This window comes from Rhinopithecus bieti, unplaced genomic scaffold (genome assembly GCF_001698545.2).
Source record: "Rhinopithecus bieti isolate Rb0 unplaced genomic scaffold, ASM169854v2 scaffold_33446, whole genome shotgun sequence".
Classification (NCBI taxonomy): domain Eukaryota; kingdom Metazoa; phylum Chordata; class Mammalia; order Primates; family Cercopithecidae; genus Rhinopithecus; species Rhinopithecus bieti.
Genome location: NW_016814242.1, coordinates 403,732 through 419,333, shown reverse-complemented (window position 1 = coordinate 419,333; position 15,602 = coordinate 403,732). Strand labels below are relative to the sequence as shown.

Here is a 15,602-nt window from a genome sequence, read left to right as displayed (position 1 = left end):
CAACTTTCATTTGTTAAGCATATACTACATGTACTAGCACCTCATCACAGCTCCACAAGGCAGGGACTATTTATTATTCTCATTTTGCAAATGAGAAAACTGAGGCTCAGGGAAGTCAAACTAGTTTGCCTCAAATATAGAGTTGGTATGTGGCAGTGGAACTGGATTGCATCTCGCTGTCTTTGCTATGCTTAGCATTTATGAAACCATGACTATAAATCTTAAATTCACTTCTTACTGGTAGTTTGCCTACAGGTCGATGAACTGGATGGTGTTTTCTAGTGACAAACCGAGGATCGAGACATCTACTATTCTCTCACCTCCTGTTGTTGGTTTGTTTGTTTTTTTTTTTTTGCTTGAGTTATTTATTCCTATTTCCGTAAGTCGATTGATGTAACCAACATAAGCTGATGTGATCATGAAACATGCATGACTTTGGTGGAAGAGACGAACACAGAGGTCAAGAAACAGGAAGTGAATCCAAGGTGAACTTGAATCAGAGCCTAGGGCAGCCCCATCCAAGATAGGGAAGCCATGGTATATACTATCCTGGGAAGAATTCCAGGGTAAACTAGAAATGAGGACTCTTTTTTCAAGCTATTTTCAATTTATCCAGGAATAGAAGATACTGTTTTCTAAACACATGAACACATTGATGACAAAGGATAAAAACACATAAATGACGTTGTCTTCTTTTGAAGAAATCCTGGAAACAGACGGGTTTCTTAACCAGCCAGGAGTACTGTTCTGTTTCATTTCACCACTATGACCCAAGCATGGCATATCAGTCAAAAGAGCTTTGTGACCTTGGATACAGCAATCATTTTTCATATCATTGTTTCTAACTATGGGGCAGCTTCCACATGCTTGCCTCCCCTTATTTGTTCCTGGAAACTGTCTCTCATCACGAGGCAACAAAATGAACCAGCCTAGATTTCTGCGAATAAAGCATGTATATCTGATCCTGGGTGTTGCTTTGCATTTTATAGCCTGGGACATTTATAGCTGAGAATACCTGAAGGTAAGGCCTATTTACTACTCTGTTGGCTTCATACGGTATTTTTCTTGGATGCCTTTCTCTCTTTTATGAAGAAAGTAATAATTTTCAGATTCTGTAAAACAGAATATGTTCCAGGATACTTAGAAACTGGCTAGTCGGTAGGCCTAAAAGGGTAAAGGGAAGGAAATGACCATATACTGGACATCTAGTATGTACCCCCATTCCTAAGGAGCAAGTATTACCATCTCAATTATATAGAGAATAAAGAAGTGAGGCACCATCAGAGGCATGACCTTTGGTATGACATGGACTCACCTGAGTGTGCATTTTGGCTACACCACCATCTAGTTCTGCAGACTTAGTCAAGATTTCTGAGCCTCAGCTTTTTTTGTGTTTATTTTCTCATTTAGTTTTCTCTTAACAGCTTTATTGAGGTATAATTGAATGCAGCACACTGCACATATTTAAAGGTCTGTGTTAGTTTGTTCTCACGCTGCTAATAAAGGCATACCTGAAACTGGGTAACTTATTATTATTATTATTATTTTTGAGAAGGAGTCTCGCTCTGTTGCCCAGGCTGGAGTGGAGTGCAATGACATGATCTCGGTTCACTGCAAGCTCTGCCTCCTGGGTTCACGCCATTCTCCTGCCTCAGCCTCCCGAGTAGCTGGGACTACAGGCGCCCGCCACCTTGCCCGGCTCATTTTTTGTATTTTTAGTAGAGACAGGGTTTCACCGTATTAGCCAGGATGGTCTCAATCTCCTGACCTTGTGATCCACCCACCTCGGCCTCCCAAAGAACTGGGATTACAGGTGTGAGCCACTGCGTCCAGCTGAGACTGGGTAATTTATAAAGGAAAGAGGTTTAATTGGCTCACAGTTCTCCATGGCTGGGGAGACCTCAGGAAATTTACAATCGTGGTGGAAGGGGAAGCAAACGCATCGTTCTTCACACGGTGCCAGGAAGGAGAAGAATGAGAGCGAAGTGGGTGGCGGCGGGGGGGAAGCCCCTTATAAAACCATCAGATCTTGTGAGAGCTCACTCACTACCACAAGCATAGCATGAGGGTAACTGCCCCCATGATTAAATTACCTCCCACAGGGTCCCTCCCATGACACATGGGGATAATGGGAACTATTAATACAATTCAAGATGAGATTTGGGTGGGACACAGCCAAACCATATCAAGGTACAATTTAAGTTTTGACATATGTGTGTGTACACCCATGAAACCATCATCCAGTCAAGATAATCCTAACCTTCTCCCCAAAAGTGTTCTACTGCTCCTTTGTAGCCTCTCCATTCTCCTCCTTCCCACCCTGTTCCCCGGCAACCACAGGGACTGCTTTTGGTCGGTATGTGGTAGGCAGTAATAATGGCCCCCCAAAGATGTCCACGTCCTAATCCTCTAAATCTGTGAATATGTTACCTTGCATGGCAAAAGGGACTTTGCGGATGAGATTTTCCTGGATTATTCTAGGCCCAACCTTATAAAGGAAAGAGAGAGGCAGGAGAGTCAGAATTAGTGAAGGCTCAGTGATGATGGAAGCAGAGTTTTCAGTGTGAGATCTGAAGATGCGACACAGCTGACTTTGAAGGTAGAGGAAGGGACCACAAGGCAAGGAACTCAGGTGGCCTCCAGAAGCTGAGAAAGGCAAGGAAATGGAATCACCCCTAGAATCTTCAGAAGCAATGGAGCCCTGCAGACACCTTGATTTTAGCTCTGTGAATCCCAGTGTGGGAGACAGAAGAATAGCTCTCGAAAATATCCAGGTCCTAATTCCTGGAGCCTAAGAACGTTACCATATATGGCAAAAAGAACTGTGTAATTGCGATTAAATTAAGGATTTTGAGATGGGAAGATAATCCTGGATTATCTGGTGGGTTGTAAATGTAATCACAAATGTCCTTCTAAGAGAGAGGCAGAGAGAGATTTTACTATGGAAGAGGAGAAGGTGAAGTGATGTTGGAAACGGAGACTGGAGTGATGTGCCTTACAGATGGTGGCAAAGGCCACAGAACAAGTAGTACAGATACCAGAAGCTGAAAAAGGAAAGGAAATGGATTCTCCCTTTGAATCTCCAGAAGGGACCAATGCTGCCAACGCCTTGACGTTACTCAGTAAAACTGATTTTGGACTTCTGACCTCTAGACCTGGAAGATGATGAATTTCTGTTGTTTTGAGCCCCTAAATTTATGGTAATTTGTTACAGTAGCAACAGGAAAATAATACACTGAGCCTTGGCTTTACATCTGTAGAATGAGGATAATATATTATTTCTGGGGTCATAGTAAAATTAAATCACTTAGTTTATAGCATATGGAGTTATTTTCCTACAGTCCCACTTCTTTCTCCTCAACCCTGAAAGAATGTGGTCTTTGGCATAACTTAAGTTATACTTCGAGAGGTGGTGAATATTAGCAGGGCAAGATTTGTTTGTGCTGTAGAAGCTCTGGTGGGAAGACTTTGGGATATATGAGCCCACTCTAGGGAAGGATCGTACTATACAACGAATTGTAGGCTAGGACCAAGATCTCCACAGAGCTGGTCCCTGGATAGACAGGGCAAATGGTTAGAAAACCACCAAGAAAAAGAAGGGGTTTGTTTTTAAAAAATTTTCTTGTTATTCAGGTATGGCGCAGCCAAAAGATGGGGATATAACTTCCATTGAAAAGATAATTTGTTACAGTCAAGATGACAACACATGTCACTCCACGTGGGCCCACAGTGGGGAGCACAAAGGTTGGTCAGAATGCACAAGCAGGCCAACTGCAGTGGCTCACGCCTGTAATCCCACTGCTTCTGGAGGCCAAGGTGAGGAGGATCACTTCAGTCTAGGAGTTTGAGACAAGGCTTGGCAACATAGCGAGATCTCATATCTAAAAATAAAAATTAAAAAAAAAAATACACACAAAGCAGGAGGAAATCATGGGAAAGACCTTTATTGTGGTTTCCATGGTAAGGAATGGGCAAGGCAGGGTATGCAGGCTTAGGATAGGCTAGTTTGATCTCAGCAGGCTCTGGGGTATAGAAGCTATCCCAAGTTGTCTGCTGCATTGGTCCTGGGGTGATTAGGGCAGAGGAATATTGGCCTGGAGTGTAAGAACTAGTTAGAGAAGGTGGGGGTTTGTGTGTCTGGATTAGTTGGTTTGCTTAAGAAAGGCACAGTCCTGGGAGAGTTATTTGCGATCTCAAGAACTTAGCTAACCCTGGGACAGGTAGTTCTTTAGTGAGGCCTTAAATGACAAAGCATCGAGAACACAGAAAATAAGAAAATACAGTCAATATAGGTTTCGGGATGGCCATCTCACAGTGATTATGTGGTCATCAGAGATGATTCAGTGGGGGTCGAAAATAGATGTTGAAGAGATTGGAAGGGGGCCTTAAGGGTTGTTACTATTTAGAGAAACAATAGAGAAAAGGTAACAAATATTTCTTTTTATTTTTTTTTTGAGATGGAGTCTTGCTCTGTTGCCTAGGCTGCAGTGCAGTGGTACGATCTCAGATCACTGCAACCTCCGCCTCCCAGATTCAAGAGAGTCTCCTGCCTCAGCCTCCTGAGTAGCTGGGATTACAGGCACGCACCACCACATCCAGCTAAGTTTGGTATTTTTAGTAGAGACACGGTTTCACCATATTGGCCAGACTGGTATCGAACTCCTGGTCTCAGGTGATATGCCCCTCTCAGCCTCCTAAAGTGTTGGGATTATAGGTGTGAGCCACCACGCCTGACCCATTGTTTCTTGCCTTTGGATATGACTGTGACGTCTGGAGTTGTGACAACCATCTTGCGGCCATGAGGCAATAAACATAAAAATGTAAGGCCAATATGCTAAGGAAGGCAGGGCAGAAGGAGAGAAAGAACCTGAGTTGGTTGGGTGCTGTGATTCACGCCTTTAATCCCAAATACTCAGGAAGCTGAGGTGAGAGGACTGCCTGGGGCTGTGAGTTCAAGACCAGTCTGGGCAACATAGCAATACCCTGTCTCTGAGAAATTAAAAAAGCTTAGCCAGGAGGATCCCTGGGGCCCAGGCTACAGTGAGCTATGATGAAATCATGCCACTGTACTCTAGCCTGGTGTCAAAAACAAACAAACAAACAACAACAAAAAACAGAAAGAAAAAAAAGAAATGAAAGAACCTGAGTCCCGGATGTCATCTTTAAGTTAGAGTTAATTCTGAGACCACAAAGGTACAATCAGGGTTAAGAGAAATTAACAGAGGGGAATGAAGCATCCTGAGGCTAGATACAGTAAGTTAGGCCATCACACACTGTGGGCCCTGCCTGAAGGGACAAGGCGGGGAGTGGGTCCCAGAACCCAGTGAGAGCTGGGCTCTAGACAAGGAGCTGTGGTAGGTGAAGCGTGAAGCCACTGCCACCCTGCAGCCCCACAGGGAGGGAGCCAGGGGAATGCAGCCTTGAGCTCTTTCTCAGCCCACCCTGCAGAGTCCAGCCAGGGCCTCCCATTGGCTAAACCCTGCCAGAGGCAAAAGACCAGGGAGTCAGGAGAGGAAAGCAGGACAAGTCAGCATAAAGATGGGGGTGGGGCCGGGCGCGGTGGCTCATGCCTGTAATCCCACCACTTTGGGAAGCAGGGGGGGCGGGGTGGATCACCTGAGGTCAGGAGTTTGAGACCAGCCTGATCAACATGGAGATACCCCATCTCTACTAAAACTACAAAATTAGCCAGGTGTGGTGGCACATGCCTGTAATCCCAGTTGCTCGGGAGGCTGAGGCAGGAGAATTGCTTGAACCCGGGAGGCGGAGATTGTGAGCCAGGATGGTGCCATTGCACTCCAGCCTGGGCAACAGCAGCGAAACTCCATCTCAACAACAACAACAACAACAACAACAACAACAACAACAACAAAAAGATGGGGGTGGGGAATGGGGAAGGGGAGAGATGGAGCAAAAAGAGAATAATCAGAACTATTAATAATTAGACTCCACAGCTGTTTTGTGTTAATGTAAATTTGTCACTACTTCCAAGCTGTACATTCTAGCACCAAACTCCTCAGCTACCAAAGACATGTCTTACTCCATGACTCAAGAAATCAAAACATTTCATTTCAAATGCCTTTTGAATTTCAGAATCTCACTGGATGATTGATGATATTAGGTAATGCTAAGTCTCATTCATAGAAGTTTTTGCAAACAGGGAGACTGTAGGCTATAATAAATGGGCCACTCTGGGCCTCCAGTTAAGTATCTGTGGCCTCTGATGGCACTGGGCTGCATGTTCCTTGTATTCACTACCTTGGGAGAGACTTGCTCCGATTTTATTGGCGGCGATGTACTTGACTCTTTTCTGAGGTCTGTTATTGAGCACAGATTTTCCCTTATTACTCTCACATTTTGAAGAAGAGGGAGCAATTACATGGGCATAATAACAAAAGTACAATAAGAACTAGGACTTGAGATTTCCTGTGTGTCATAGCGTGTCCCTGAGCATTACAGAGAGTGCCCTATTAAATGTGACTATTAAGTCAATGGCTCATGAGGTTCAATAATTCATCAGCTGTGATGCTCTGTTGTTGGGGTCAGGAAAGATTCAGAAACTTGTCCCTTTGGGACAGCAGAGCACAGATTAACACCACTTTTTAAGCGTTATATACTACAATGTAATACTAATACAAATAAAGTGCACAATAAATGTAATGTGGTTGAATCATCCCAAAATCACCCCCTTCACCCTTCACCCTGTTCATGGAAAAACTGTCTTTCATGAAAGCAGTCCCCGGTGCCAAAATGGTCAGGGACTACTTCTCCAGACACCTTGAAGAAATAGATACATTTCAAAGGTGGATAAACCCCACAAGAATTCAGGAGCTTGCTACATTGGTGATATTTTAAAATAATTATTTAAAAAACTGGGGGAATAGTTTTAGACTTAGGAGAGATGTAAAAGAGTACAGGGATTTTCCATATATTCTTTACCCAGCTTGCCCTTATGTCAACATCTTGTGTGAGCATAAGACATGTATCAAAACAAAGAATGATCCTGGTATAATAGTATTATGTAAATTACACATCGTTTTCGATGCTGAAGTGGTCCAATGATCTCGGGCATGTCAGGACATTTTCCCCAGGATGAAAAACATGTTACTACACCTTGCACCTCTACCAAAAGGAATGAAGCATGACATGACACTTAGTAGATCTCTTCGAGTTTAGAAATCAGCATATTTTCCCTTGGGAATTCTGTTCCTATCCATTTAGCAGTTGATGTGGAAGGTGGCTAGTGATGAGTAGCTCAGATCAAGAAAAGGCTCAGGGCCAGGTGCGGTGGCTCAAGGCTCTAATCCCAGCACTTTGAGAGACCAAGGTGGGTGGGTAGCTTGAGCTCGGGAGTTTGAGAGCAGACCTGGCAACATGGTGAAATCCTGTCTCAACAAAAACCACAAAAATTAGCTGGGCATGGTAGCAGGTGCCTGTAGTTCCAGCTAGTCTGGAGGCTGAGGTGGGAGAATTGCTTGAGCCCAGGAAGCGGGGGTTGCAGTGGGCCACAATCATGCCACTGCACTCCAGCCTAGGTGACAGAGTGAGACCCTGTCTCAAAAAAAAAAAAAAAAAAAAAAAAAAAAAAAAAAAAAAAAAAAAAAAAAAAAGAAAGAAAGAAAGAAAAAGGAAAAAGAAAGGGCCCAGAACTGTCCTCTGTGGTTAGTGCAACCTTGCCCTTTGGGCTGTGTCACCTGACACACCTCATGATGCTAGAACTCTCTGCAATGGAGTTGCAAAGGCTATGAAGAGCCTCTGGCAAGCCCCCAAAGAACCGCAGCATAGCCCTTGAAGGTTCTGGAGCATAGCCAGGCCAACTCTTAACAACAACAGAAACGAATTTAGAGATCTTTTATTCCGGTAATCTTATTTTAAAGGTAAAAAGGAGGCCTAAGGTCCTAGGCGCAATAGGCAGAATTGACTCTTGCTTTGGTGTTTCTCTCTGTGGTCATTCTTCACTTTCTGATGCAATTTTAGCACATCTTAAATACTAAAATGTTTCGGAACACACTTAGAGAAATTATGAAGCTGATTTAGGAAAATAGCACAGGAATCTTTGATTTACAGGGAATTTGGGGATATAATTCAGCTATGTTGAAGCTATGCAGCCAAAACGTAGATGGTCATTATTATTATACCATAAATTTTGTGAGGTCAGGAACTTTGTAATTTTAAAAATATTCACTCCTCTGTGCCTTGTTGAATAAACGGATGAAACGTATAGACACACATGAACTACTGATGAGTGGCTGTGTGTGATGTGTAGCTATGTTTATTATTTATAAGATTCTTATTCTATTTGTTGAAGGCCAAGTTGAGGAGGGTATTGCTTAAGGGAAATGAAAAGGGGTTTAACCACAGTCCCCACCATTCAGGGGCTTGCAATCTAATAGGTTAGGCGACAGACACACCATGGAAGGTGACGGAGACCTTTGGAGCAGTGTGATGAAATTGCTATGGGAACTGGGAGGAAACATTTTCTAGGACTGGGGAAACACTGAGCGTGCTGGAAAAACTTTGTGCTCCTGATCAGGGAACCTAGGTTCTAGAACTGTTTCTACTACTGATTTGTCCTGTGACTTCGCGCACCCAATTTAGGCTTGTAAATTAAACTCCCAGATTTCTGTTTTCCATTTTGCAGCTCTAGGGGTTGAATGAAATATTAGGTTCCCTCGGACAAATGACCTCCGCTAATTTCCTATTTCATTGTTTTGTTACCCTTACACCCCACCGTTTCGTGGGTCCCTCTTTTCCAGGAGGGCAGACGAGGAAATAAGCGCGGCCTCTTTAAAGGAGCTATCAAAGAAAGGCACCCGGGGTATCCCGGGCTGTGGAGCAGGCGCGGGGCGCCGTGGACCCGGGCTTCCCACGCAGCTGGGGACGCCGTTGCGACACGGCTCTTGCAGCCAATCAGAACGTAGCCTTCCGGGACGCATTACTAGGGCGACGGCCGGACGCCTCCGCGCTTCTGGATGAATTAACGGCGGGTTCCGCACGGAGGTTGTGACCCCTACGGAGTCCCAGCTTGCCCACGCACCCCACTCGGCGCTGCGCGGCGTGCCCTGCTTGTCACAGGTGGGAGGCTGGAACTGTCAGGTGGGGTTACGGCGCGAGGAAAATGGCGGCGGCGGGGGGATCTCAGAGGTGAAGGAGCGGGAGCTGTAGCCCAGGCTTTTCCTTCTGAGACTTGGGCCTCCCGCGGGCCGCGACCTCGGGTAGCGGCCCCTGGGGGGAGTTGGGGTCCCGGTGCAGGTGGCGGTGGCGTCGCTGGCTCAGGTGGGAGGAGGCGCGGGAAACGAATCCTGGAGGCTAGAGGAGGCGTCGGGTGCGGAGGAGCCGCGGGAGCAGCGAGGGCTAGGTAGCAGCGGGGCGAAGAGTGTCCCGTCGCTGTTTACGCTAGGAGTGTCAAAACCTTCCTCCTGCAACCACAGCGGGTCTGGGAGCTGCGCCCTCCCGGAACGCAACCTGAGCTCAGCCACTGTTGAATCCCATCCACTAAAACGTCTTAGGTGGCCACCACGTGCAGGGCTTCGACGAGAGCTGTGGAGAGCAGGGGCTGGGGCTGCCTTCCCTGTGAGTCCTGCAGGCGCCAAAGGCCTGCCTGTAGGTGCCAGAGTGGCAGTGCCGCGTAAAGAAAGGTAGGCCCTAGCCAGGGCGGATACCAAACCTGATTTTTAAGGTGCATTTTAGCTTCTAATTGCCCATTTGAAGAAAAGAAGTTGAAAGATAAGGCACTTAGACATGGTGGTGGAGATGATTTGGTTGCTTGTACTTCCTTGGTTCAGATGACTTCCCTGGAAACATTGCATCTGCCTTTAAAATTAATTAACTGTGTTTCTTGTGTATCTGGCAGTAGATGAGATTAGGGATTGAGAGTCACTTTAAGCCCAAGAAAAGTATTGAACAAATGTGTTGAAGGCATTACCAAGGTGAAATATTTAATCGTATCATTAACTTATTTGTTAAAAGAAACATCATGTCATGAAATATAACTACTTGGGTTAGTTTTCAAAAAACTGACGATGAAAGCCCTTTTATGAAACATGTTTTTTGAGATTAGTAAAAATAAATCTTACCACTTTTTTGTTTAGGTTTCTGTTGCACATTGGACTTAGATATGCTTGATATGACAGATAAGCATAGTATTAAGTGACTTTTGTTTTTGGTAGTAGACTTGATTTTGTGGAGTAGTACCTTGTTCTGTAACTGAGAAAAATGTAATAGTGCTTGTAAGTTTCAGTCAATAGCTGCCATCTCTGGAGGGCCAACTATGTGTCAGTTTCTGTGAAAGCCAGGCTTCTCCTACTTTTTAATTTGAACATGTGGTCCTCTGCATTTGCCCCTGTGAGGTCTTTAGGCTGGCTGTTACTGACAACCAGGAGGAAGCAATGGGGAAAACCCAAAAGATTCTTTCTTCCAAACTGGATCCGTGGAGATTTGGTCAGTTTGGCCTGGGGTTGAGATTATGTGTGGATTCTAGTCCAAACTCTGCCACTTAAAAGTGTCTCAGGGTGGCCAGGCGCGGTAGCTAACGCCTGTAATCCCAGAACTTTGGGAGGCGGAAGCAGGTGGATCACGAGGTCAGGATCCTGGCTAACACGGTGAAACCCGTCTCTACTAAAAATACAGAAAAAAAAAAATTAACTGGGCGTGGTGGTGGGTGCCTGTAGTCCCAGCTACTCGGGAGGCTGAGGCAGGAGAATGGCGTGAACCTGGGAGGCAGAGCTTGCAGTGAGCCGAGACCGCGCCACTGTACTCCAGCCTGGGCGACAGATCGAGACTCAGTCTCAAAATAAATAAATAAATAAAAGTTTAAAAAAAAATAGGGTAATCATACAACTTCACTATTGGTGTCTTATCTCTAAAGTGAGTATTTCGTATTCAAACAATCTCATTGCACTGTTGGGAGGAAAAGAAAAGACAGTATGTGTAAAAGGGCTTAAAAAAGTTAAAAAAACAGTGAAAATATTTGAAATTTATTCCTCTGCATTCATGTCCTCTGCCAGGCTCTGAATCAGGGGACTTACATGTGCCAACTCAGTCATCTAGCATCACTGTGAGGTGGATACATTTATTATCTTTATTTTGCAGATGAGGAAACTGAAGCACGTTGAAGTTTAAGTAATTTGTCCATGTCACACAATTAACATTGTGTTTCCAGCCTGTGTTCTTACTGTCTTACTACCACTATGCATACTATCTTCCTGTGACATACAGATGTGTTATGTGTTAAGGGGAAACATATATGCGCAAATTTTCATTTTAATATATATATTTTCTTTTCAAAGGCTCCAGCGATGTCCTAGAATGAACACATATTCAAGCCAGTAGTTTTGTTTGTGATCTTTTAGTTGTGTAAATAATCACGTTTTATTCCCTTGGCATCCAGTTGTGTGGTAACAGTTACATTTACCTTGGTTAAGTGGTATATTCATCTTACTTTTGTTGCCCATTAGTTAAAAATTTATTTTGAAACAGAGTTATGATTGATTTCTTTTTTTTTTTTTTTGTAGAGGGAGGTTTGCTCTTGTTGCCCAGGCTGGAGTGCAATGGAACCATCTCAGCTCACCATAACCTCTGCCTCCCGGGTTCAAGTGATTCTCCTGCCTCAACCTCCCGAGTAGCTGGGATTACAGACATGTGCCACTACGCCTGGCTAATTTTGTATTGTTAGTAGAGACGGGGTTTTTCCATGTTGGTCAGGCTGGTCTTGAACTCCCGACCTCAGGTGATCTGCCTGCCTCGGCCTCCCAAAGTGTTGGGATTACAGGTATGAGCCACTGTGCCTGGCCAGTTATGAATAATTTCTATCAGGAAGCACAAATCAGTAATTGAGATTTTGTTTTATTACATTTTTTAAAAGAATAATTTGCTGGGGACTTTTAAAAGAAAACTAATTTTAGTTAAGCTTGCTGTTTTGATATACTTGTGCTAATTTTCCAGTCTTTATTTATTGAAAAAATAGGATGAGTAAAAGTGGCTAGGACATTTATTCTTTCATTGAACCTTTATGGAATAGCCCCGCCAAGTCTTTAGGATGTAAACATTAACTCCTGACCCTACCCTTGAGGAATTCAGGGAGAAGTCCCAGGTCCAGAAGTTTGTAGACAGTTGAGACAAATAAATAAATGATTAAAGTGTGATAAGAACTCAAATATAGTTGTGGGTGCAGAGAGCTGTGAGAGCACATAAAAGGGAACAGTTACTACTTCTGGGGTGGGCCTGGCCAGGAGAGGAAGGGAGCTAACTGGAGGATAAAGGCATAGGGAGAAGCAGAGCAAAGCCAGGACAAGTGAGAGCTCATGGTGTCCAGGGGTCAGACCAGAGTATTGTAGGTGTTGCTGGGAGGGAAGCCAGGAAAGGTTAGAGCCAGGTTGTGAACTCTTAGCTAAGAGAGTGACTTTATCCTGCGGACAGTGGGAACTGTAGAAGGAGCTCGATTAGATGCATAACCTCAACTTTATGTTTTTGAAAGGTGACTTTGGTGACAGGGTGAAAGACAGACTGTAAAGAGGAGACCAGTTAAGGACAGTTTGCATACTCCAGACAAGGGATGGTGAGGGAAGGAACCAGGCATTGGCTGTGGCAGAGCAAAGTTCACATTCCACACACATTTTGAAAGCATGTTGTGAGAGTGATTGGATGTGAAGATAACAGGGTTGTGGAGGGGAGTACGTGCTTGCCGTAAGAGTAAGGTTTATTTCTTTGGAACTATATGGTTGGAAACTGGAGGTCTTCTTAACTAATTTAGGAAAAAGGATAGAGCAGGAAGTTCTTTGTTTAAAAGGTGTAGAAAGAATCATCTAAGGTATGTTTGGGGGAAAAATGCTAGGATAATGGGTATTAGAATTTTTTTTCTTTTTACATTAGGTTTTGAATATATTTGTACAGGTATCATTGTAATATGAAAGTAATCACTGATGATTTCTCTAGTTTTAAAGCTGATCTCCACTTAAACATGTGTAACACTAAAGTTGTCCAGCACCTAACAACATAACATGAATGCAGTGCAAATCGACTACAAGGTAGGGGGTGCAAATCTTGCAAAAGAGGCAGGATTTCATGAAGTCAAAGCTAGGGGGAGAACTGCTGAAACCATAAGCGCAGATAAAGAACTAGTGCCTAGAATAGGCAGAGATTCTTAAAAAGGACTCAGAAAGCACTGATCATGAAAATGATTGATAAATTTGTCTTCAGAGTTCATTAAACTTGGGAACTTCTCTTCATCTAAAGACACCACTAAGAAAATGAAGAGCAAAATATGGACTGGAAGAAGAAATTTGCAATTTATATATCTGACCAAGGACTCATGCTGTCTCTGTGTGTGTATTTGTGTATGTGTAGCATAAAATAATTAATGAGAAAAATCATTTTAAAAATGTGTAGGCGTCTTGAACAGGCACTTTCTATTAGAGGGTCTCAGAATGGCCAGTATGCATATAAAAAGGTACTTAACATTATTTGTCATTGGGAAATATAAATTAAAACAATAATGAGATACTGCTATACACCTTCCAGAATAACTAAAATTAAAAAGATGGACAGTTCCAGTGTTGGCAAGAGTGTAGACCAGCTGGATCTCTTACATATTGTTGTCAAATGATACAGTCACTTTGGAAGACTGTGGCTTTGTCTACTCCTTCCCATGATCAAATGCTTGCATTCGTTCCTAGGTATACTCAAGAGAAACTAATGCTTGTGTCTACTAAAAAAAATGTTAAAGAATGTTTATAATGCCTTTATTCATAATCAAAAATTGGATATAACTCAGTTGTACATCAGCAGTAGAATGGATGAGTAAATTGTCATATATTTATAAGATGAAACACTGCAAAACCAATAAAAGACAATGAATTACGGATATATGTATCAACATGGATGTATCTTACAAAGTCAGACATAAGATTGTACACTGCATGATTCCATTTAAATGAAGTTCAAAAATAAGTACAGTACTTCTCTGGTGACAGAAGTCAGAATAGTGATTACTCTGGGTTGGTGGTGGTGGTGGTAATGACTGGGAAAGGGCATGAGGGAACCTTCTTGCAACATTTTACACATTGAGATGTGTGGTGGTTACATGAGTATATGTATATGTAAAAATTCAGAATGTGTAAAAATATGAAGATTTGTGCTCTTTATGTATATACTTCAGTAATAAAAAAGAGGCTCTAGTGAGAGTATGGCAATGCAAGAACACTTTAAATGAGAAAAAACAGCAGGGATAATTATGAAAGAGGTACTTTAAAAGAATTTAAAAGGGGTGTGAGAGGCTCCAGGAGACAAATGAAGAAAAGTATAATTTTTTTTTGGCTAAAATGACTGTTCTATAATTGTTTTGCAAAAGGCAAATGTGAAATTAAGGCTGTCACATCATGCTGTTTTACAATTTGGTCACAAAATTGTGCCCCAAGCACTCCATCTATTCATTAGTTTTTTGTCCTAAGAATTAATGCATAGTTGCAAAGTGTAATCTAAATTTTGGTCAATATAATACATGATATTTTATGAACATACTGGATTTTTTTGTTTTATTTTTTGGGAAAATTCTAAGCAGATCTCTTTTTCTTCGTTACAAAATATGGTCCTTGTTAAAGAGAAATGGCTGTGTGGTCCTCTCCCCATGAGACACTAATTGCTGTTGGATAATGAGGACTGCTGTAATTCCTTTGGCTGCAAGGTTTTTAATGCAGTGAGCTAAGAAAAACCTTCGGTGTGTTCCCTATGGCTGTGAGGTAATGCCCCAAGAAAGTCTTATGAGGTTTATTCACACCTTTACCTTGTCCTCTCCTTGTGGCAGTAGGGCCATAGGGATCCTACTGTAAAAACTCGGGAGGCAAATGGAAGAGACATATGAGGGGTTGCCATCAGTGAAAGCTGATAGTAGAGGATTAACCGCCTTTCATAGGCGGTTACAGAACCATCTGCAGCCTTTCACAGTTGAGATTCCTGAAGACTTCAGTTGTTCACTTCCTCAGAGAAAGTGGATTACTGTTCTAGGGACAAAGATAAAGGGAAGAGTTATGGTACCCTTAGTTTTTCATCTCAAATAGGAGATCACATCTGTTTTATGTAAGTGTATATAGTTAATTCCCTTGGGAGAACTCATGGAGGAGAGGGATAGCATGTGGTGAGCTGCTATCTAGTGGTGGTGTCACAAAGAAGGGAAATGCTAGATGAAGATAAGAATAAATGATGAAGAAAGAGGAATGAGTGGTGGTGGCGGTTTTTCCAGCTCTTCCAGCTCCATGTGACTGGGAGCATGGACTGAGGGGATTGTTTTTAACTCTTGACAGGGACTCTTCCCCCACTGGAATGTTTAGGTGTCTTGGGAAAGGCAGCCTTGGCTGTGGCTCTGACCATTTCTGCTTTCGTAATATAAATGCTGTATTAGAATTATTATTTTCTTTTTGTGTAGCCTTTAAATAAAAATTTACCTGTGTAGAGTTAGGGAGGAAAATGATTGAAAGTTGGGGTAGCTTAAACACCAAAATATTTCTTGACTAAACTTGATCATTTTTGGACACACACCATGGACTTGGTGATGGGGACAGAGTTTTAAATAAGACACTATTTATGTCTTTGAGCTTTACTGTGTAGAG

General features: G+C 43.0%; 1 protein-coding gene across 3 annotated transcripts in view; it reads left to right on the top strand.

Annotated features, from left to right (window-relative positions):
* The first annotated feature begins 964 nt into the window (after positions 1-964).
* LCLAT1 (lysocardiolipin acyltransferase 1) overlaps positions 965-15,602 on the top strand; it is a 233,573-nt gene continuing 218,935 nt past the window's right edge. The window contains exons 1-2 of one of the 3 annotated variants that reach the window (XM_017850055.1): positions 965-1,021; positions 8,757-9,075. The gene's annotated coding sequence lies outside the window, so the exon portion shown is untranslated. Of the gene's footprint in view, positions 1,022-8,756; positions 9,076-9,132; positions 9,639-15,602 lie in introns of those variants that run through there. The other 2 variants (XM_017850056.1, XM_017850058.1) reach the window with 2 other exon arrangements.